Source organism: Cupressus sempervirens, chromosome 11 (genome assembly GCF_028749045.1).
Source record: "Cupressus sempervirens isolate cs-2001-9-10 chromosome 11, ASM2874904v1, whole genome shotgun sequence".
Classification (NCBI taxonomy): Eukaryota; Viridiplantae; Streptophyta; class Pinopsida; order Cupressales; family Cupressaceae; genus Cupressus; species Cupressus sempervirens.
This window is the reverse complement of record NC_143128.1, coordinates 643,301,908-643,327,837: the sequence shown is the minus strand read 5'-3', so window position 1 is coordinate 643,327,837 and position 25,930 is coordinate 643,301,908. Positions and strand designations below refer to the sequence as shown.

The window sequence follows — 25,930 nt, the reverse complement described above, 5'->3', positions numbered from 1 at the left end:
AATGAATTTCAAAATCTAGCTTGCAAATAAATTAAAATATTGAGTACTTATTCAAAATAATATCACCTGAGATATGTGTCCCTCTATAACAAGAAGAGGTGCACTATCAAAGCTACCAAGTGTGGCAATGGCAAGGTCCTATAATAGAGTACATAAATTTTAAAAATTTGATAACTTAGATCATAATGAACTATGTATAAATCACAATACTAACCTAAAAGGATGATGTTTGTACCTCCATCTGGCTTAGTCCTGTAGTCCTAGCAACACCCATGGCAACATAGTCCTAAAATCATGGATACATAAACCTTGAGTCAAAATTATATATACCTAAATTACAAAGTATGTAATTTTAAAAGTACATAATTTACACTACATTTTTTTGAAATAAAAATATATATATCATACTTGAGTAGTAGCCAGTGTCACAAATATGTCTAGAGATATGCTACCATGATGATCATCAACATGTCTAAAATGGGCAAAAGATGAAGGAGTCAAAAATAAACTATATTGGAGCCTATATGGAAAAGTATGATCCATCTCCTATTCGTAAAACAAAAATATATTATTATACATTCTAATCAAAGTTGAAGATAAGTTAATAACAATGTGTACAAAAAAATAGTACAAATTATTTGTCTTCAAAATATCATACTGTAGGTATTTGAGGTTGTGCCTCAGTGGTTGATGGATCAAGACATGTACAAGCATCAGACTATGTAACAAATCAAAATCCCTACAAAATTAAATAAAAAGAATATATGAGCACATGTTATTAAAGTTGAGTTCCAATGTACATTATTCATAGTGTAATTCAAATTCCATACTGTATGAGGGATGCCAACATTTGAAGGTATCGAAAAAAGGCTATACTATCTCCTAGGAGGATTAGTATCATCCATCCTCTGTTAATTGAAAATCAACATACATTAATATGGTTAATACAATTATGCATATATGTAGAAAGAAAATAATAATGTACTCTATAAATTTTAAAATTAAATCTTTACCTACTTCTCCTAGCTCTCTACCTCTCCACAAACAAGGTCAAAAGATGACTCAACATCAATCTCATCACTACTGCCACCATGAGAAGTGTATGCCTCATAATCAAAACTAGTTCCCTCAACATCATGGCCATCTTGTGTTGCATTGGCATTGCCCTGGGGCCTTTGCATATACCTCCACAATTGGTACAAACATGTCCAAGTGGATGAATATATGTCACCTGCATCCACTTGCCTACTAAATTTCCTAAAAGGGAACTCAATGAAGTAAGAGCATATGACACTACTTGATGATGGAGAGGTGTTGGGACAACTGGTGCAAGTAGAGGAACAAAAGGCTGAGGACATTTGTGATTCCTTGTATTATCACTAAGCTTTTCCCTAGGCTATCCTAAGGCATCCTTCCACCAACTCTTGAAATGCTCTAATATCAAAAAATTGGGTTTCAAACTCAGCCATTAGTTTCTTAAGGAAGTACATGGGCACCTGGATGGTATTTTTTGCCCGTGGCTATACAGCCACGAAAATGCACTTCTTTTACATTGCTTTTTCTAACTTTTTAAAAAATTGACTAAGTCCTCTCCTTCGTATGGAAGTGCATTTTCGTGGCTGTATAGACATTGCCGTATTTTTTCTCCCAAAAGTGTTGTGATAGACAAGGATGTGTGCACCATATAATAGATATATAACAGATATGCAAGGTTTCTTATCTCTTATCTCAAGACCTATCTTTAGGTTTATAAAATATCTTTTAAAATGTCCTTTTTGTAATTTGAGTTGATGGACCTCTTTATATGATAGGTCATCAGAATAGAAGGCACACATGTTTTGCCTCCATAGTCTAAAGCTATTGATGTCACTATCAAAATGCCCAATAGGGAAGGTGTGATGGCCCTCGCACCTAATGCTTTGAATTTCTTGCATGAGGTCATGAAGGTCGTGCCTCATGCTCTCCCTAAGATCCTCTATGGTAGGTGTTGGAGAAGGACTAGATGGTCACAGAGGTGGGTGTGGAGGTGGAGGTAGAGATGGAGGGGGTGGAGGCAAGGGTGGGATAGGGGGTGGGGTGAGGGTGCATCCATCAAATATAATCTACATATATGTAAACAAAATAAAAATTCATAAAATTACTATTTAAAAAATAAATTTAAAATATCAATTATATAAATATACATCTTTAAAAGCATATCAATTTACATCTAATATGTATTTAACTACTTGAATATAACAAAAAGATGAGAGAATATATTTAGATTAAAGAAACATTGTTGACATCATGTAAACATGCATAACTCTACAAAGTATAGTAAACAAAACCTACTTTAACATTATATGAAATTAAATATCATCTTAAATAATATTGAAAATGAAGACTAAATAAAAGTGAATGTTAAATGTCATTTCTTGGAATCTAAATTAATCCAAAAAAATAAATCTAAAAACAGACTCTAATAATAAATTTAATTTAATCTTAATCTACACCAAATAGAACCAGAACACTAACACTAAAATAAAGTTAAACACTTAAGTAAACACTACTAAAATAATAAGTTCACTTAAGTTAACTTAACCAAATTTAAGCTTAATTATAAAATAATACTCCAAAAAACTATTAATAAATCAACTTAAATTTAAATTTAAAAAATAAGATTTAGGATTTATCAAGAATAATTTAAGATTAGAGTTTAGCACTTAGAATTGGTGTTTAAAAAATTAGGATTAAAATTAGGGTTTACATTTTAGCATCATGTGCTAGCTTTAAGGATTAGGATTTTTTATTATGGTTAAGATTGGAATTTAGTGTCTAGCAATTTAGATTTTAGCATTTATGGCAATTATTGAGCAATTAGGGTCTAGCATTAATAATCATATTTTGGCATTTAAAGCTAGGGCTAGGGTAAAGATTATGGTATGGGTTTATATCATTGATTAGGATTAGGGTATGTATTTACTAGGATTCAATATGAGTGTTTAGCATTTATATTTATATTTAGGATTATATCTTAGCATTTATGATTAAGGTTCAATATTAACAATTAAGATTTAACATTTAAGATTGTGGTTTGAGTTAGGATTTAGGATTATCCATTTAGAATTAGGGTAGAGTAATTAACATTATGATTGGGGCACAAAATATAAGATTTCTATGATTACGGCTAGTATTTTGGCTTATCATTTAAGATTAGGCATTAGAATTTAGAATTATGGTTTAGGTTAAGATTTAGGATTTATGGATGATAGTTTAAGATTAGAGTTTAGCACTTAGAATTAGTGTTTAAAAATTAAGATTAGAATCAGGGTTTATATTTTATGATCACATGCTAGCTTTAAGGATTAGGATTTTTAATTATGGTTAAGATTGGGATTTAGTGTTTAGTAATTTAGATTTCAGCATTTAGGACAATTATTGAGCAATTAGGGTCTAGTATCTATAATCATCGTTTGGCATTTAGAATTAGGGCTAGGCTAAAGATTATGGTATGAGTTTACATCACAATTAGAAATATGATTGGGATTATGCTATGTATTTTCTAGGATTTAATATGAGTGTTTGACATTTATATTTATGTTTAGGATTATGTCTTAGCATTTCTGATTAAGGTTCAATATTAACAATTACGATTTAACATTTAAGATTGTGGTTTAGGTTAGGATTTAGAGTTTTCCATTTAGAATTAGGGTAAAGTAATTAACATTATGATCAGGGCACAAAATATAAAATTTCTAGGATTATGGCTAGTATTTTGGCTTATCATTTAAGATTTTATTTTTTATTTTATTCTTTTAAAGAAAAAGTGGCAAGCCACTATAATATTTTATTAATTCTGATTCGACGAGGTCAACTGGGAAAGAATCAGTGAAGAAAACCCAGAATCATCCTTAATATATACATAGATTTATATAGTTTAAGCAAATAATTACAAAGGTTGTATCAACTATCACACATCAATTAACCAAAGAGTGCCTTGACATTGATTTCTTTGGTCTTTTCCAAGCACTATCTTCATGAAAAGCTTATCCTAGCAACTAGCACTTATCTTGCAAATCTTCCTAATCAGACACAAATCCACCTTCAATTGACCCTAGCTCACCAGGAAGAGGTCCCTAGCTAGAACATAACTCTGAAGTGCCATGAATCGAATCCAAATCTGAGTTAACCTCATCAATTAAATCCGAAAAATTATGTTCAATCGGCTGCACAGAAGCTACATTCATACCCCTCGAGTTTGAAATATTAGATTCCTTCTGCAAATCAATCATAGCCTGACCCACTATCTTTATTTGTTCTACCAATTGAACACCCATTAATCTTGGTTCAGGTGGCAGAGCATGTTTTAAATAAATGAAACTGTTAGTGTCTATAGCTTGCTTAAGTGCCTCAAAAACAACATAAAATTCATGTTTGTGCAGAAGTTGAAAATGTGAGAACAAACCACCAACTAATGCCACTCCATTCCATAAGCCATACTTTTTCAAAGCCAAAATCGATTTTTTATCAACCAAGTAGTGAGGTTAGATTACCTTATGGGCCAAAGCTTGAAGCATTTCAAGAGACTACAGGAGATCCATAGCATTGGAAAGGAAAATTGAAATGAGCTGAGACGGGTAGAAAAATAGAAGTGTTGAAGGATATAAAAACTCTTCACCAATGATATGCCGAATAGCTCTTTGGACTATGAGTGAATAAATTAAAAACATTTGGTTCAACACCTCATCCGTAATAATACTCGATAACATAGTTTCCTCCAATGCTGGTGGCAAGCAGATATGAGAAGTCTTTGGCATGATGACAAAATGCTATTTGTGACACATTTCACAAGCCAGAGCAATATCCCACCCATAATTCATCTTGTAACACAAACATGAACATGGATCACAGAATCGAACTCTTTCATATATGTACAATTGAAGGTTGAGATAAATGAAGATGTCATTCCTCATGCAATAAATTACATAGTGCAACATGATATAAGCCATCTATGCTCGCACAAAAAATGTCCTTGAAAGAGCTGGAAAGAGTACTAATGACGATGCATTTTAATGACTTGGATTTAGCCACATGAGGAAATCAAATCACAATAACAAAAATTAAATGTCATCAAAGAATAAATAGATTTGAAACACTCAAAATATATTGTGTATGTCGTGTCATCATAAATGCTTCTGATAAAATAATTCGACATTAATGAGCTTTGAGTAAAAGGTGTACAAATAGTTGATGAATGCTTTACAATTTGAAATGGGAAATGTGAGCTTGCTTTGCTTGGTTATCACTATATTTCTAATTGTACTCTATTTCTAGGGCAACTTGGCACCTAATACTTATTACCTTGACTCGGCATCTGAAAAAATCTACTCTGCTCGGCACCTGAAACAATCCTGCTAAACTCAGCACCTTAACTCGGCACCTAAAGGATATCAAATATTCTTGGCACCTATTATTTTTCACTCAGCATATATTACATTCATACCAGAATAGGATCAGCTATGTTTTCTAGACAATTCGGCACCTAATACAATTTTGCTTCACTCGGCACCTAAACGTAGGCATCTAATACTTATCAGCATTACTCCACTTCAATTACCTTCTTGTTGAACTCGGCAACCATCTCTGTACTGACCAACTCAACACCTGATACAATTTTTCTTTACTCAGTGCCAAAACATAGCTTACTCTGCACCTAAATATAGCTTGCTCTGCTCAGCACCTAAAGACTATCTCAACATTTGATATTAATCCGCATTACTCAGCATCAATTACCTTCTTATTGGACTCAGCACCTGAAGTATGAACTTCAGATGCCGAACAGGTAGAGGCTTCCAAGTCATCTTGAATAAGATTTTGTAGAACCTTGTGTTTCTCAATAAAAGGTAAAGGATGAAAAGTAGAGGCAATAACCCCAACACAACCCAAATTTGATAAAAAATCTGCAACTTTATTCCCTTCTCGATAAATATGCAAAATGAAAATATCCAAACATTCATCAAGAAGTCTCCAAATTTGGTTAAGAACATATTTTAGTTTCCAAGAAATGATGCACCTATGGATACAAGCATCAATAATAATTGAAGAATCCCCTTATATATGTAACCTATGGAAATAGCCTTGTTTAGCTAAAATAAGCCCGACCAATAGGGCATGAGCCTCCGCTATGTTATTAGTATCAATGGGAAAAGGAGAAACTGTGATGGCCACAACCTGACCAGAGGGATTTCTAATACATGCTCCAAAATCCAATGGACCTAGATTTCCTCTTGAAGCTCCATCAAAGTTCAACTTCCAAAAACCATATGATGGGGGTCTCCAAAAATTCTCTCTAGGTAAGAGATATGTGGGTGAGTAGCTAATTTTCCACCCATTTGGTATGAATATTTGTTTCCAATGTTGGACAATTTGGGAATCCCAATGGGTCACAATCAGGTTGAATTTAATCACTTTTAGACTGGAATTAGTCACTTTTGAGATTAATTTTTCAATACCAATCAAAACAATGTCTAATGGTAGGCATTCCTTTCTGAAAAAACACTTATTACGTTCCCACCAAATAGCCCAAACTACCAAGGTTGGTATGCATTTCCAAAGATTTGCAAACAATGCTTTTTGATAAAGAAGTGGCCAGGCTTGAAAGAGATCCCAAAGATTGTTTGGCAAAGGAGTAAGATAATTAAGTTTACTCAAAATAAAGCACCAACATTGATAAGCAAATAAACATGTAACAAATAGGTGATCCATAGTTTCTTCTTGTTCCTCACAAAGAACACATTTAAAAGGAGGAGCAACATGTAGTCTATTCAATCTGTCACTAGTTAAAATCATGTGTTTAAGTGCTAGCCATGAGAAACAACCTGCTTTAGGAAGAACAACAGGATTCCAACAAAATAAAAAAGATCTAGAAGTAGGTTTATTCAAACCATTATGTTGTAAAATTTTGTACCCCTCTTTCATTGAATAATTTCCATCCTTAGCTAGAGCCCAAAAAATCTAATGTTGGACTTCAGAAAAAAAAAAACTTGCCTTGAATTCAAAATATTTTGAAATTGAGTGATTTCTTGAAGTGACAGAGGTAATTTAGTGGGATCCTTCCAAACTATTTTCTTTGGAAATACATAGACATATTCCACATAATGATTTAATTGGGATCTCCAGTGAAGCTTAGCAACTTGGATAACATTCAATGAGATTGCACTCTTAGAAAGTGGAATTTGACCATTCCAAGAATCATTCCAAAAATTAATATTTAAGCCATTATTGACTTCCCAAGAGATGTAGTCTTCTATGATTTTGTGAGAAGCTATCATGAAATCTTGAATAACCGAGCCTTTTGGAGGATTTGAAATAGTAAGGATTCTAGAAGGATCATTTTTATCTAGATATTTTTGCTGCATAATTTTGCACCAAATAGACTAAAACTTACAATACATGTGCCAAATCAATTTCCCACCAAATGCTTCATTTCTAATAGATAGATCATGAATTCCTACCCCTCCAACACTTGGAATCTGTGACATATCTTGTAATGAAATAAGTGGAATCTTACGAGATTCATTCATATCACCCGACCAAAGGAAACCCTTAATCAATTTTTGAATTGTAAGTAACACTTTAGGTGGGATCTTGAGGACAACAATGAAATAATTAGGAATTGTGGCTAGAACTGATTTGATTAACAAAATTCTTCTGGCTAGTGACAACCATCTAACTTTCCAAGATGCAATTCTACTCTGAATACGTTGAATAATCAAAGACCAATATGAAGATCTATTTGAACCCATGAAGAAAGGAATACCCAAATATACTGAGGGAAGAAAGTCTTCCGAAAAACCCAAGATCTGTTTAACTTTGTCAGAAACCATTTTCTTAGTATTGAAGAAATAAATCTTGGATTTCTGAGCATTAATAGCTTGACCAGACACATCTGAGTAGAGATCAAGGGTATAAAGAATATGGCGAGCTTCCTGGACATCTGACAACCCAAACAAAAGAGTGTCATCCACAAAAAGAGAATGTGTAATAGATATGTTTGTACCTAAAATAAGAGCTCCTTTCGATTTCTGCAACACATGTTGGTGTGAAATGGCCCTACTAAACACTTCAGCCATGATAATAAATAAGGCTGGGGATAAAGGATCCCCTTGTCTAATCCCTTGTGTAGAAGGAAAAAAACCCACAAGCTTACCATTAATGATCAGTGAAAACCAAACTCCTGAAATACATGCCTTAATCCATTTGCACCAATTTTTTGAAAAACCCATTTTATCAAGAACTTGAAGCAAAAATTTCCAACAAACTCTATCATAAGCTTTCATCGTATCTAGTTTAATAACAAAGTTTGAAGAATTGCTTGAATTAATAGAGTGGAGAACTTCATGAGCCACGAGAGCCCCTTCCATGGTTTCCCTTCCCGAGACAAATCCACCTTGTTCTGGAGAAATAATACTTGGAATAAGATGTTGAATCCTAAGATATATGGCTTTAGTTATAATCTTATAGGATAAATTGCATAAAGAAATTGATCAAAAATCTACAAAAGTTTGGGGATCCTTAATTTTTGGAATAATGGAAATATTGGTAGTGTTAAAATATTTCAACATATGTTTAGATCTTCTAGATTCTTCAACAGCCGCCAATAAATCCCATCCAATTATATTCCAGCAACTTTGGTAGAACAATGCAGTAAAACCATCTAGACCTAGGAATTTGTCAGGTAGAAATAAAAATACAACCTTTCGAATTTATTGAATAGGGAAGGGAGCCATCAGAATATCATTGTCTTGTTTTGTAATCAATTTTGGAATAGAGTCAAGAAGTTCATCCACTTGTGATACAGAAGGATTAGGAAAAACGTCAGGCACAAGAAGGTTTTTAAAAAAATTGACACCTTCATTTCTAATAAGATTTTCATTGGACAGGAGATCACCAGAGGTAGCATCTTTGATATGGAATATTGTACTATTAATTCTTTTTTGCTTAGCTGAAGGATGGAAAAACTTTATATTTCTGTCTCCATCTTGGAGCCATAATTCTCGAGATTTTTGTCTCCAGTACATCTCTTCTTTAGCACACAGGTCCTCCCATTGTGATTGTAGATTCTTTTGAGAAGAATATGTTTCTTCATTCATTCCCTACTAGATGATCTAATTATATACTTCTTCTAACTATTCCTTGACTTCTGCCTTTTGGTGGAACACATTTTTGAAAACCTTTTGATTCTAGATTCTAATTTGGGATTTGACATATTTTAGCTTCATAGCAAACTGATGCATTCTAAGACCTTCCATAGGAACTTCATTCCACTACTATTGGATACTATGTAGAAATTTTGGATGCCAGAGCCACATACTTTCAAATTTGAATGAAGAATGAAAGTGTTGTTCCAAACATTTGTTATTGCAAATGAGGCTTAAAGATATAGGAAAATGATCAAATCCTAGCAATGTAAGGATTTCTGAGGAAATATCTGAGCAACTCAACTTCCAATCATTTGATAAGAGAAATCTATTTAGATGAGTAGCAATATTTAAGATTAGGCATTAGAATTTAGAATTATGGTTTAGGTTAAGGTTTAGGATTTATGGATGATAATTTAAGATTGGAATTTAGCACTTAGAATTAGTGTTTAAAAATTAGGATTTGAATTACGATTTATATTTTAGGATCATGTGTTAGCTTTAAGGATTAGGATTTTTAATTATGGTGAGGATTAAGATTACTTTCCATCATGGTTATTGTTATGGTTAGGGTTAGGGTTCAAGTGTTAGGTTTAAGATTTGAAGTTATAATTAGAATTAGGGTTTAACGTTTAGGATTAGGTTTATCATTTAGGAAATGGATTAGGATACTTGTATTAGGATTTGGAATTAATGATTAGGGTTAGGTTTCTCATTATTTAAATAATGATTAAAATTTTAATTAGTGTTAGGGTTGGGCTTAGAATTATGGTGAGAGTGAGATTTTACATCAAGGTTAATACGGACTAGTGTGTAGTTTTATCAAAAAAGATATGGCCATTAAATTATTAAAAATGTTGTATTATTTATCTAACTAAATAATGGAATAATAAATGGATATGATAACACATAATTTGGAGTAGGGGATTTAAAATTTTACATTTGATTTGGAAGGAAAACATGAGTTATTGCAAATCACAAATAAAATTTAAGAGTCTAGGTTTATGTCATAATTAGGGCTAAGGTTGTGTTAAGGATTTGGTTATTATTGTTTATGATTAGGGTTTTACTTAATGTTAGGATTAGAGTTGATCTTAGGATTAGAGTTACATGAATCGTTAAAATTATGGTTTTAAGGTAAGGGAGCACATTATACTTAGTTTTATGTTTAGGGCTTAGATTTGTATTGTATAGTTATGGTTAGGTTGAGGTTAGACTTAGGAATATAGTTAGTTTCATGGTTGAAGTTATGATTTTTAATAGTGTTAGGCTTAGGATAATGGTTTAGGTCTATGTCATGATTACTATTAAGATTTTGTACCTTGTTTACCATTATGATTTCATATTTGTGATCAAGGTCATTTGATATATAGGTAAATTACTTTTTCTATTATTTGATATATTGAATTTAGAATTTATTTTAATACATAAAGATTGATAATTTATTATTTAAAAATTAAAATAAATTCTAACTTGATTTTTCCATATATAACATTATCAATTCTTACATGTCAACATATGTGAATAATTGAGAGACTGCAACACTTACCATTTTTTATAAATTTAATGTCTACATAAAATATTAAACTTGCATTAAATTCAATCATACATGTACATTACCTTAAACTACAAGATTAGGGTTACATGGTTAAGTTTTAGAAATAACATTTTAGGGTATGAGTTCATTAAACTTGGTTCTAGGTTTATTATTAGGGTATGGATATGGGTAGCTAAAATCACATGGTTTACATTTATGTTTAGAATTTAGTGTCTATATGGTAGGCTTACAAATATAAGGTTTGAAACTTAACTTATTATCTAGAGCTAGGCATTTAAGGTTTAGGCTAGGAATTTAAGGTTTAGAGTTAGATGTAGGATTGAAGTAGGGGTTTTAGATTATGTGCATTACGTAGGTTTTACTTACGATGTACATCAATTAAGGTCAATTTTACTATCATTCTAGTTAAAATTGGATTGCATGGTTAGCTACACGTTTAAACAATCTAAACATCTAATGCATCTATCTAATCATCCATCACTTTAACTTTAATTAAATACATCGAAACATCTAAAATAATAATTTTTAAATGAACCATCTACAAAACAAAAATTCAAATGAACATCTAACTATCAAAAAATATGACATTTTAATTTGTGAAGATTTTAAATTAATCATAATCTAAATATTAAACTATTAAAAATGGAAATGTACAGAATTTTACATATACAAAACAAGTAAACATGAAAAAAGCAATAAATTGATGGAATTATAAAGCAAAAAACTAAAAACAATGAAATAAAATAATAGAAAACAAAGTAAAACACCTGGTAGAGTGAAAATCAATAGTCGAGGGTTAGTAGAAAACACAAAATGGGATCTCATTTCCAAGCATAAATCGGGCTCACATTCTACAATGAGATGAAAATGACATAAAACCCACACAAAAAATGGGTTATATGCTTTTTGAAAATTGAGTGTCATATTTTTCAATCACCATTTGGCTACCCAATCCGTATTCAAAAATCAAGTGCCTAATTTTTGAATATGGATCAGGCACCCAAACCATTATAGTCTAAAGAGGTCTCATTCCATGGAATTGACTTTCGTGGAATTGTGACCCAACTTTGTGCATTCACTACTTGTATTTTCTATACAAGCTAAGTTCAACACCTACTAAGAAGTTCAAGAATATAAGTGTTGAGTTACTTAGTAAGTGCTAAGAACAATACAGACTGAGCATTAGCAATGTTAAGTACTAAAAAATAGTAAGTGTCAAGTGATGGAGAGTTTACATAAAAGTCAGAAATGATATAGAATTTCACATAAATCATTTTGAAGCCAACATGGAAGAAACATTCAATATTTTTACATATTGTTACAAAGAGTTCTATGTGTTTATAATATGGATCATAGATGCCTATGTTTAGTGATAAACAATTTAGATGAAGAGGAAAAATATGGAAGCATCTAGAAAACTCTTTATAAAATTGTTTAAATAGAGAAGGTTTTAACCTAGATCAAAGAAAAGAGAGTAAGAAAAGGGATATGTGAATGAATTAAGATAAAATTAGAAGTCAATGGAAGTGTTCATTTATCTTTTAGTAGAGAAAGTGACATAATCAATGTAGTGAAGGGGAAGAAAGGTTTTATCGAAAGAGAGGAGAGGATCAGTTTGCAAAGAGAAGACTTGAAAATAGCTTATAGAGCATATTGAGAACCAAGTACTAGATCAATTTTAATCAAATTGAATTAGGGTAAATCTCTTAACAAAGTGGTCTTAACAAATATTTGTAAATATCCTAACAGATTTCTTACTTTGTTGTAAGTGATAAATCCTCTAGAACAAGGTGAGATCTAACATTCTCAAATTCTTTTAACAAGGCAGACCCCTCATAGGGTAGATCATATATTATGATCAAACATTGTAACCCTAATAGGATAACTTTATTATAGTATTAATGAAGATTTGTGGGTGTCATCCCCACACTAGTTTTATCTTCACCTTGGAGGGTTTCTGGGTAACAAATATTGTATTATTTATTTATTTTCATGCATGTGATAGAAATTAGATTAACATGTTAAAGAAAGTTTACTCTTACAAATGTTACATGCATAAGACAATTGGTTAATGAATTTTTGAAAAGTAAAAGTGCTTAAGATTTTGATTCACCCCCTCCCCCTTCGGTATCTTGTTATCCTATTTATACTTCCATCTATCAAAAATTGGTATCAAAGCATTGGTTCTCTTAAAGAAGGTTAATTGCTTGGAAATTAGATCTTAGAGATGAAGGCCTATAAACTAGAAAAGGTTATTGACAATTAGGTGATTGACATCCAACTCATAGTGTTAATCATAAACAATTGGTGTTTTTCTAAAAAATAAGATAGGTTGTTGTAGGCCTAGATAACATAATCCTGTAGCACTTGAAAGTTTGTCAATACCTTGCACAAGGTCAAAGAAACATTCGATCAAAGATTGTATTCCAATGGTGTTTAGAGACCCTTAGGGGCACTTCCATTTAGTGTGGTTGATACCACTAAAGGGACATTGTGGCTGATATGAGGTTGGTCCTAGGTTAAACCTGACCAATTGGAGTAGACAATTTGATCCTAGGACTAGTGGTTTGAAATATACACAATCTTGTTCATTTTAACTAAGCAACATTACAACTTTTGGCAATAGGCAAGATATGGATGCCAAAAACAAACAAAGTCAAATCTCTAGAAATTGAGATAGGCTATTGTAGGCCAAGATAATGCAATCTTGTAGCACTTAACTATTTATCAATACCTTGTATGATCAAAGAAATGCCTGATCAAATATCACAACCTGATGGTGCTTAGAGACCCATAGGGATGCTTCCATTTAGTGTGGTTGATATTGTCGGAGGGACATTGTGGCTGAAATGAGGTTGGTTCCAGGATTAAACCAACCAACTAGAGCTAATGGAGTAGACGATTCAATCCTAGGACCAATAGTTTGAAACAAAGACAACCTTACTCATTTTAACTAAGCAACATTGTAACTTTTGACAATAGGTGAGATACAAATGCCAAATCCAAACAAAGTCAAATCTCTAAAAACTAAGATGTGTTGTTGTAGGCCTGGATAACATAATCCTGTAGCACCTGACAGTTTATCAATACCTTGAACGAGCTCAGAGAAATGTTTGATCAAATATATCATAGCTTGATGGTGCTTAGGGGAGCTCCCTAAGGTCGCCTCTTTGCAACTTGATCAGCATAACATAGGGAATGGTTCAATGGCAATTGTCATTCTAATGTGTTGTCGGGATGTCTTAGAAAGTGATCTTTCAAGGTTGAGCTCGCATTAGCACTTGGATTGTATGTGGTCAATACTATTCATTGTGGTCGATACTATTAGAGGGAAGTTGTGGCTAAAACAAGGTTGGTCCTAGCCTCAACCCAACCAACTAGAGCTAATAGAATAGATGTGGATTGCTATGAAAAACCAAAATTGTTGATTTGGTCCTAAGTTGGTAAAAAGTTGCTCAATGAGCCAAAAATTGTTGAATAGGTTAAAAGTTGTTCTGGATGGGCAACTAAGGTATTAGGTTACTTAATATGTCCTAGTCCAATCTTAACTAAATCCATATAAGTTGAAGACAATTAATATTTTTTTAAGGATATCATCAAACCAACAAAAAATGATTATATGACATACAAATATGCACATGTTACATATTTTCTCTTTTTTATATACAAAATTTGGCATCTAAATATGCACATGTGACATCTATTATCAGATTTTTATACAAAATATGGCATCGAAATATGCACAAGTTACATTCTTTCTCTTTTTTGTATACAAAATATGGCATCTAAATATGGACATGTGACATTTTCTTAGCATATTTTTATACAAAATATGGCATAGAAAGATGCACATGTTAGATGTCTTCTCTTTTTTAAATACAAAATTTGGCATCTACATATGCACATTACTGCGAAGTTGCAACATTTCACATAACATATATACAAAATTTTCAAAAATATTCTACCATATGTAGAATGATTCAACTATATAGCACACAATCAATCAAGGGAGCCTTCTAGATCATCTCTAACCCTTATTCTATCAAGTATTTCCTTGTGATCAGATTCACATACTTTCCACAACTTCTTGTTAAGAGGCCTACCATGATATGGTATTAATTGAATATTTGTTGCAACAATAAGGTTAGAGTAATGAAGAATATGTCTGTGTGTCTCAAAATCCTCAAATAACCACATGGTAGATTTCTTGATAGGGTACCTACATTTAATTGTAAAGACAATTTAAAGTCAGAATTTCAATACATTATACATGATAAATTGACTTAAATAGATATTCATGGTAGTGTGGGACAAAAATATACTACCTTCTAAGTCATGTGCCTATCATAACGACTGATCCTATTGGGTACTCAATATCCTTACCATCAATGACTACAACTATCAATTTCTTTTTGGGCTCAATAAACCAACATAGAAAGTAGCATGTTCCTTCATCATTATTCTCATATGCAATAACTACATACATACATGACCTCCATTATATAGAAGGATAAAATAATAAAAATAATTGAAAATAATATATTTTAACCAAGTACTAAATTGATAACTTAGTACCTAGTTCAACTAGGTCAGATACATGCTCAAAATCTATTGATGTTTCAACTTGGTTGAGTTGTAGTGTTGTAGGAAGTTGATATGAATCAATTAGATGCAAAGGTCTACAAAACCATTGGTCAACCCACTCTTTTGATTCACATTCATCCCATAAATGATGCATACACAAAGAGAAAAAAAAATGCAATTTTTCTAGTATGAATACCTAGTGATGCTGCATTTGAACTTTGAAATGAATGCATCTCACTTGATCCTATAAGTTTACAATGATCTTGCAAATTTTCAATGTTAAGTTCACCATCAACCAAAAATATACAGAAACCATAGACTTACCTATATTACCTAGCCCCATCATAGAATTTCACCATTGGACAATTGTTTTAGCATTTTCTAATATTTTGCCACCTTCATACTTTAATTCCTCTCTACTAAGGGCTCTTTTCACACATGCTCCAACACCATCATGCTCTCCCTTTCCATGTCTTGCCTTAATGAAATTCCAAAAATATTGCACTCCACTTGTCACATGTATCCTACTCAACCAATAGAACATCCTTGCATTCTTGAATTGTGCAGTGCAATTGTTTGGCCATATAATGTGTTGATTGTATCTTTCATCTCTTCCCTCAAATTGTCATAGAAAACTCTAAAACATCCTTGCACAAACTCTGATGAATGAGTTCAATCATCACTGATATAGAAGTGATACTCTCTTAATATTTTTCTATCATCCTTTGAGCTATCATGTACATGAATAAATGCTATGTGTACAAAAATTAACACTTGTATAGAGTTGTAATACATTGGTTGCACTTCATTTTGAGGTTTTATTGTATAGTTTTTAGTGAAGTTAACAACTGACACAATTGTATCCAAGGGAAAAGTTTCCTAACACAACTTGAATTGCTCATCTAACCATCTAGCTCTATGTGTATGACCTATGTAGTCATAAACTATTTTTTCTTGAAATAATTTCATAAAAGTAGCTACGCATACATCACTTTTCACTAATTCACACCTCTTTAATTATTTTCCATCTTTAACACCATATATAACTAATTTTTACTTTCCAAGAGAAACTAGTGTCTTACCAATTTTATGTGTGCTATCTAGATGTAGGTATCTATGCAACTTTTGCAAACCACCACATTGAGGGCAAAAACCTTTCAAACACATGGACTTATAATAAATGCACCCATCATCTTTTTTACATAGTACACTTACAATAAATTCTCTTAGTGACTTAGGAGGTAATTGTAGACCACATTCCTACAATATTTCATTAGTATGCAAAGTGCAACATACATAATGATAAACATCATAATGCTTAGAAAACTTAACATGAACCCTACAACAACATGTAGTGTGTATATGATTTATCTTAATGTAGAATGGTTTTGTCATCTCAAAAAACCTTTGGCTGGTTTTAATTTGAGGAAATCTTTGAAGAAACCTTTCATAAAATTATGTTTGAATCATATCCAAAATAAATTTTTGCATGTGGTTCACGGTTTGTTTTTCCAAATAGTCTTTTGACAATATCTTTTTGGTTTGGTGAATCCCTTATGTTGTCATGCCAAAAGTTTTCTATTAATTTTCTTAGTGCATCAAGAGTAACTTTATCCTTATGTGGGAGTCTGTCTTGGAATGACCAAAAAGAAGTCTCATTAGAATTCTACTAAGGCTTTGACTAACGTTGTTCTACTTATCCTTAATGATTTACATGTTTTTCTTACCATACGAGTTTTTTCCATTTCCTTTCCCATTATGGTAGATGTGAGGACCCATCGATTTGTATTAGCATCATTAGTACATGTTTTTGAACCAATGGATTTGTATGCATCAAAGAGATTTCTAACAATGGTTCTTTCACTACTATTTTTAAATGTTCTTAACCCCAAAATTCTCATTGTCCCTCTAAAATTTAAATTTTTAACCATTTCAACAAGAATTTGGCATCTTCTACTTTGATTTAAATTTTCAGAATAGTTATTCCAAATCTTTCGAACAATTCTCCTACAATTTTTTTCTAACATTTTATAATGCATTGGCTTCAAAATATTTTTATCAATGTCAATTAGAAACTTTGGTTTTTTAGGAATTATTATAGGAAATGTTGATGTACACCCATTCTCTATATTTTCATTACTTACATCATGTGCATTCATCATTTCAACTTGAGATGTCACATTAGGAGCATCAGGTGGCGTAAGTGTATTTGTCATAATCATTTCAATTGGGGTATGTTGAACATTTTTGTTTGTCAAATTAGGTGCATTTCGACATCGATATCAATAAGTAGATTTTCATCACTTGCATTGGAAACATTTGATGATGTACCTTCACATAATCTCCTCATATGCTCCCTTGTTTTTGCCTTTGTTGCCTCTCATTTTTCAATTGTTCCTCTTGTGTTCTTTCCCATGATTGTAGATGCAAATTACCCTACAAATAATAACATGAATAAAATAAACAATAAGATACTAACATTATTATTTTATGCTCAATCATAAGATACTAACATAAAATAAGATGTTGGCACATGAAAAATATCAAATTTAGCATTTCCACACACAAAAAACCTTAAACTCGCATACTAGGTATACAAATACATGTGAATAGTAGTAGAATCTAGCCTAGACTGCATTGAAACAACATAATAATCATTGACAAGTTATTTTATTTATAGTTTTCAATAACCTGATCGAGTTTTGTATAACCTGATTGGGTTATTTAGTCCTAATTGCATTGTCTATATGGACAAATAACCCAATGGGGAAATGATAGAAAGAGAGTGTGTGTGTGTGTGTGTGTGTGTGTGTGTGTGTGTGTGTGTGTGTGTGTGTGTGTGTGTGTGAGAGAGAGAGAGAGAGAGAGAGGGGGGGATAACAGAAAGAGGGAGGGGGATGGAGAGAGAGAGAGAGAGAGAGAGAGAGAGAGAGAGAGAGAGAGAGAGAGAGAGAGAGAGAGAAATTAGGGGATACAATATAAAGAGTGTGAGAGAGAGAGATGGGACAAGAGAAAGAGAGATGGAGATAAGATAAAGATAGAAAATGAGAGAGAGGGAGTGATGTAGAAAGAGGATGGGATGGAGACAAGGATTGGTGGATATGATGGACACTTTTTATTAGAATACATAACCTAATCAATCTCTCTCTCTCTCTCTCTCTCTCTCTCTCTCTCTCTCTCTCTCTCTCTCTCTCTCTCTCTCTCTCTCTCTCTCTCTCTCTCTCTCTGCCTCAACCTAACCTTATGAATTAATACAAAATGTGATCAGGCTTTGTAGAACCTAGTTGGGTTTTGTAAAACCTAATCAAGTTTTACAAAACCCAATAAGGTTCTTAATGCATTTTTTATTTTCATAACCTGATTGGGTTATTTGAATCCCAAAAACTTGATCAAGTTATGGCTTGCTGATAGCCTAGGAAAATGACCCGAAGGCTTGAGAGATTATTTTCCCTCCATTCTTTTTCTTTAGACATTTATTCATCTTCTTAGATGAATTCTTGTCTTTGCCTTCATCGGGTTTTCTAATGGTGAAGTGGGTATCTCTAAAATCACCACCATAATCTTATATCTTCTTAGCTTTCTAACCATATAAAATTTTCTTTTTTTGGACAACATTAACATTGTAAACTTTAATTACTTTTACCAATGCCTTGACATTTCTCACAGAGATATGTCTACCATTTTTTAAATAACTTTTTATAAACTTAACCAAATTAAAAATACATTATATATTACTATTCTACACTTGATTATATACACTTTTTTAAAAAGTTTTCATTTTCGATTATTTTGATGCAAGTTATGCTCAGCAAACAAACAATTGCCAAAATTTCAGGACGTAATCAGTTCAATAATTCATAATTTAAAAAAAAAAATCATCATAAAACTACAAAAAAAATTCACAACTTCTAGATATGACTCTTAGCTATCATCCTACCAAAGGGATATGAAAGATACTAAATATAACTTGGTCTTTTGTGTTGCACATGAAAACAGCTATGTTATGTTTTCTAAAAAAACTAGGAACTATTTTTCATGTGCGTAGGATTTGACCCACCTAATATTATCCATTTTGTAAAAACTCTAGTAGTTTAGAAAGTAGATTCAAAGTGCTACAATTTATGTTTTACACATCTTGTCATTTTTAGTGGATGACCCTCAAATGTTTCATCCAAGTTTAGGTTTACTTGATTTTAGAAAAAAGGTGTCCACTTATACCCCTCTTTTTGTACACCATCTTAGTGCACCCAACCCAAAATGCATAATAACCCATATACAAGTATATAGAAAACAAAGTAATTTTGCCTAAAATGATTGACACTCCAAACAAAATACAATTATTATGGACATATGGAATAGGAAAAGTATAATTATCATATTAATTATTTCATTACATATGAAACATAAAAATGTAATTATTATATTACATTTTTTCCTGCATATTCAAATTATAGAGTAATGTGTGTAAATTCTATAGAAGGAAATAGTTGACATTGGACAAATAGAGGCAAGAACTCATAGTAATAGCCATATCAAATAGTGTGAAATTATAAAATGGCCTCTCATTTTAATTATCTTTCTTCTTTGACCAATACTTGGCACTCCAAAGAAATTTTAGTTATTTTGTATTTATCAAATAGTAAAGATGTAATTAGATCCCACTAAATGATATATGAAAAAACTTCCCACATCAATGCCACAATATTGACATTTGATAAATATTATACTATTGGATTAATTGTTGGACCCCTCAAAGGTGCATACGTTTGTTTTGCATTCATCTCCATGCATGGAATCACTTTAAGCTTAAATTACCCAAACAATATATCTTATCTCTAATACTATATGTATAAATCTACACATTTGACATAATATTTTATGAGCTTGAAGAGGCATTTTGTATTTCAATGGACCATTCAGATAATAGATTAGCCTCATAATTCTCATTCTTGTTATATTTCATAATCTTATTCAACATTAAACATAGAACTTTTCCTGTTCCACTAAACCATCCCTTCTCCCTTGAAGTCTTTCTTTCATATAGTCCTTTTGATATACTATACAAAAACTCAAATAGACCACAAGACAAGACTATTACAATCAAATACTTTCAAACTTTCTATTTGATTGAATTACTCTTGTACACTATTCCTAACATGTACTTTGAGTGGATTAAATTTATCAACATGACCTAATAGTTTTATTTTTCTTTAAAGTGAATATTAGAAATGAAGTATGTCTAGATAAATAAAAAATGTAATAGAGATGTGATGTAGGAGTGCCCTTGGTGTAAGGCCAATCCTGCATCACCTAAAAAATATTGTTTGATTTATCAATAAGGGTTATCTTGGCGCAAAGCTACTATTATTAGTAAGAAAGTCGTTTCAGCTCAAAATATGTTCTAATTTCTTCCTTAGAGGTTTATTTAGATTATATCGGCATTCAAGTAAAGTTTCATTACAAGTATAGCTTTGAAAATATTAATTATTTTTTATTTTGGCAAAAGGATACAAAAATATTAAACTCAATTTTGAAGCAAATACCTTCATGTTTATAAAGCACTTCATGTCATTTTTTAATGTGGCTATAAAAATCCAATTAATGTAACAACTGAAGAAGATTTATGGTCTTTGGAAGTTGCATTACTTGGGATGGAAAAATAAAAATCTTCACAAATTCATTTGATTTCTAAAAGTTATTCTGGGGCTTTTCCAATGTAATAAAAATTAAATAATAATATCTTAGGGATAATCAACCTCAAAGTTTAGGGTTAGAATTTCTAGAACCTTCTTGGGTGATTGAAATCCCCCCTATATAATGAAGGTGCATAGGGTATTTTAGGGCAGTTATGAAGATGTATATGGTGGCTTTGACTTTTAGAATATTATAATAAAAATACACGTGGTTGTGCATGTTATATTTTTGAATATTGTAACTTCATTTCATTGGAGATAATAGAAGGAAAATTTCTTGATCTTGCAATTTTTTGTTAAATTTATCTATTCTCGTTTGTGTGCCTAGGTTGATGAGAGGAGTACTCTTCATAAAGATAAGACCTTTGACATGTCAAAAAAACCAGAAGAGGAAACCTACATGGTTTCCCAACTTTAACCTCATAAACTATTTCAAGATAAAAAGTACATGGAGTGTTTAGTAATTTTTTTAAGATTAGCTTATTGTTTTCTTTTATCATAGAACTAACTAAACAATAGGATAAATCTACCTAGGTCAATCAACCCCAATAGTCAAAGACCTTTAACTTCAAGTCTAGAACCAAAAGAGGAAACATATGTAGCTTACCAAATTCTTTAGATTTATAGGAAATATGTAGAGTGGAGTAAATTTGTCAAGCTTAGCTAATTGAATTATTATATTTTACCAAAAAAAATATTAAAAATAATAAATTTATTAGGATCTCAATCAACCCCAACACTATAGATCAAGAACTCTAAGATGTCAGTTAACAACCACAAGAAGAAACCAACATGATTCTCCTAGTATATTAATGGGAAATTGTATTTCATTTTTGACATGGTTGTCATCTAATAATTAATCAAAATGCTAACTTGATTGCCTCTACATGGCCCTAAATGTAGTTCTATCTATATATGAGAGATTTTTTCATTATATATCCTATATATTCAAAAATAATAGAAAATGAGTTGGATGATGTGTTTGATTAGTAATCAATTATATCTATAGATTCCAAGCTAATATTTATAATTATCATATTAACCAAAATAATTTCTTTCATTATTTTCTTACAAAATGAAAACCTTAAGTTTCCTCTAGACTAGTTTAAACTTACCTAGTATATATATCTCTTCATCTCATTAAATTTTATATTGAGCCACAATGGAAATAATACGAGAAGCTACACAAGAATCAAAATATATTACCTATCTATTTTTGTTCATAGAATTGTAACCCATCACTGGAAATGCTTTAGGTTATGAAAGAAAAGTCATTCACACCAACTAGAAAAAGAAAGGGATTTTTTTGTAATTGTCCCTAGAATGATGGTTAAATGGTAATGGTATTTCACTCTCATAGTAGTGATCTAGGTTCAATTTTCTTAGTGGGCATGTAATGCATAATCTCACTGCAAAAGTGGGTGTGTTCCAATTCAAAGATATCAAGAATGGAACCTACAAGAGTAGCCAAAACATGTAGAATCTTCAATCAAAAATATACTTACTACATGGAAGCAAAAGAAAGGGTAGTTTTCAAAATTGTTACTTCTCATTAGATAAGAGAACTATTTAATCTTGAAGAAAAAAATTGAGCATTCATGCATATATATTTGTGTAGTATACAAGGTAAATTGGTAGGACATGTAGAAAATGGTTTTATATGCAGATAAAGGGGATTCCATGTAGAGGTGATAGTTCAAATTGGCTATGCATCTATTTATGCATGAGTGTACTAAGATGGAAAACAAAGAGGGGGTATAAGTGGACATCTTTTTATCTAAAATCAGGTAAACTTGAACTTGGATGATACATTTAAATGTTCACCCACTCAATATGACAAGATCTGTGAAAATAAAAAATTTGTAGTACTTTGAATCTGCTTTATAAACTAATAAATAGTTTTAAAAACATATAAGGTTAGGTGGGTGAAATCTTGTGTGCTTAATGTTCATATTTATTTTTAGAAAAATATAACATAGCTATTTCCTTCTATTGCACAAAAGACATTGTTATATTTAGTAGTTTGTAAATCCCATTTGTAGGATATGGCTAAAAGTAATATCTAGAAGTTGTGCATTATTTTCTAATAAATTCTAATAGTATTTGTTTTATAAATTTTTGAAGTGACCACATCCTAAAATTCTGGTACCTATTTTAGCATTGGGCATAACTTGCATCAAAATAATTGAAAATGTAAACTTTTTAAAGAATAGTTTACAAAATTAAGTGTGGAACAATAGTATGTAATTTATTTTAAATTTGATTAATTATATCAAAATTTATCTAGAAAAAGGTAGACATATGTTTGTGAGGAATATGAAGATAGTAGTAAATATAATTAAAGTTTATAATGCTAATATTGTCCAAAAATTGAAAAAAAAAATGGTTACAAAGACGTGAGATTATGGTGGTTGTTTAGAGATACCAACTTCACCATTTGCAAACTTGATGAAGGGAAAGATGAGATTCATCTTAGAATATGCAAAATGTCTAAAAGAACAAAATTTAAGGGAAAAGAAGCTCCCAAGACTTTGGGTTGTTAGCAAGGCATAAGCCAAACATGTTATTTAGGAGGAAAATGAAAGTGATTTAATAAGATGCAAGCATCCACTTTTCCCACTAAAGCATTAAATATGTGTATGTAGTGAAAGGGAGAATCTCCAAATATGATTCCTTTTTAAGTCCAAATTCAATCAGCAAGGCCCAAAAGGAAGGGATGCCAATATTGAATTTAAATTGTGGAATTTAATTAAATTTAAGGAAAGACTCTCTTCTGCATCGTGTGTGAAATGTGTAAATACAAAAGCAAGATTGACTAATCAATTCAATAAAATGTGAAATGTAAATCTAGATGCTAAATGTATGTATATGAAATTGTCTTTATATTATGAATTGAAATTAAAATTAAAAGACGCACCTTGAAAAGTGTAGACAAAGATGACTATTTGCTCAAAAAAGTGTAGACCTAGAATGAATTCTAAAATTCCATTTGTGAAACCCTGAATGAAATAGAAAACCAAGAAAAAACTAGAAATCATTTTTCTAGCCAAGCAGCAAAGAACAAGTTGACTTGGTGGTAATTGTTCTAGAACTATTCCTATGATGTCACCGTGTTCCTGGGGCACTATAACCAGGTTGACCTAACTTTTTTTGAAATGTCTTAGGGAGTTATTTTCATATCTATAATCATAGATTCACTAACATACTCCTTTGTGCAATAATATTGAATTCTTGTGTTTAATTGGGGTAGGGATTACCTTGGTCAAGCCCTAGATTGAGGAATCGACCTTGAAATTGAAATGTAAATGTATGCAAAGGAAATAAAATAAATATAAGTATTAACCTTTCTTATAATTTAACCCTTGTTAATAAGGATTTAAGTTGTGAAATGTTGTAGGTGTTGAATTTTGCATGTAGAATGTAGTATTTTTGCATAATTACAATGGATCTACAAAAGCCAAATCATAGAGCCAAGGATGTAAATATGCATCTGAAGAAGAGAATGAGTACATCAATATAGATATCCTCACTATATGGCCAACAAAATGCTAGATCTTGAAAATGAAATCCCCACAAAGAATCTTCTTAAAGAAGACTTGCTTGCTTGAATGCTTGAGCTCCTTACCTTGCTTGATTAATGTCTTGTGGATGTTATGTGAGTTCTTTATGTAAATATGAATCCCCCAAGGTTCCATTTATACTAATTTGTGGGCAAGAAAAAACACAAGGCTGACTATGAGTAAAATAAAATATTTGGAAAGTTTGAGACACTTTGAGCCCTATGCTCTAAAGCCAATGAGGAATAGGTCGACTTGGGACATAATAGGTTGACTTGGGAGGGAATAGATTGACCTAGTCCAAAATAGGTCGACCTAGGTCAACCTATTGTTAGAGAAGAAAGCAAGAAGGGCTTTGGGTGGTCTCAAAAACTACATTAGTAAATGAAGAGGATTTTGGAAGTAATGTAGAAAATAGTTTTAATGAAGATTATGATGTGTTATTTGATGTAGATGATGATATAGATCAATTGTTCCTATGTCGCAATTTATATAAGAAACATTTGCACTTGGTTGGTTTACTATTTTATAAAGATAACATTAAGAAACCAAGTGTCATATTGGTAGAACTATTGTTTGAAGTTGGGGATGGGTATGAGGGTAAATAAGCTTGTTTAACTTCTTTTCAGTTGGGTGAATGTATTGTAATGCATGGCATTTGTTGCATCCTTTTCTTTTGATCCATTACATGATGAATCTTGGATTTCCAATCCACTTAAAGCTAAAGTGAATGATGCTCTATTCTTACTCAAATATGATTGTGAATTGGGGTGTAATTGGAATATCACAAGTGGTTTTAAATAAAGAGTTACTCTTCATCCCATGAATGCATATGTATGTGGGTAACAGGTTTGTTACAAAATTTTGAATTTTATAGTTAGATATGTTGATGAAAATCACACCTATGATAGTCTGATTATATTTTTTCTTCAATAATAATATTTATGGAAGGTGTGTTGTCTACTCTACCAATGATCTAAAATCTTTCTATACCTAGAAGAGGTGTGAATTCCCAGATGGAGCCATTTCTATAAATTCCCTGATGGAGCCATTTTTAGTATTGTCAAATTCTTGAGAATACCATTTTGAAATCTTGTTCAAGGTGCCATGTTTTTGTTTTTGAGCATTCATGTACTAGGTGATTCACATGTTTACTCAGGAGAGAGATATGTTCTTCACATTATTTTCATCCTATATGACCATTTTTTGTCATTATTTAGTAGATTCAAAAGGTTTTGTAATATGTCATTTGTAGCTAGTATCAATCTACAAATTCTACCCAAGTAGTGAACTAGTTAAACTGGCCTAATTTGTAGTTAAATATTTTTAGTCCTTTTGAATGTCATGTTCTACTAACTC

At 31.5% G+C, this 25,930-nt stretch overlaps 1 pseudogene; it reads right to left on the bottom strand.

Annotated features, from left to right (window-relative positions):
- LOC149531400 (putative aldo-keto reductase 3) overlaps positions 1-8,111 on the bottom strand; it is a 49,002-nt pseudogene extending 40,891 nt beyond the window's left edge.
- Between the last annotated feature and the right edge of the window lie 17,819 nt (positions 8,112-25,930).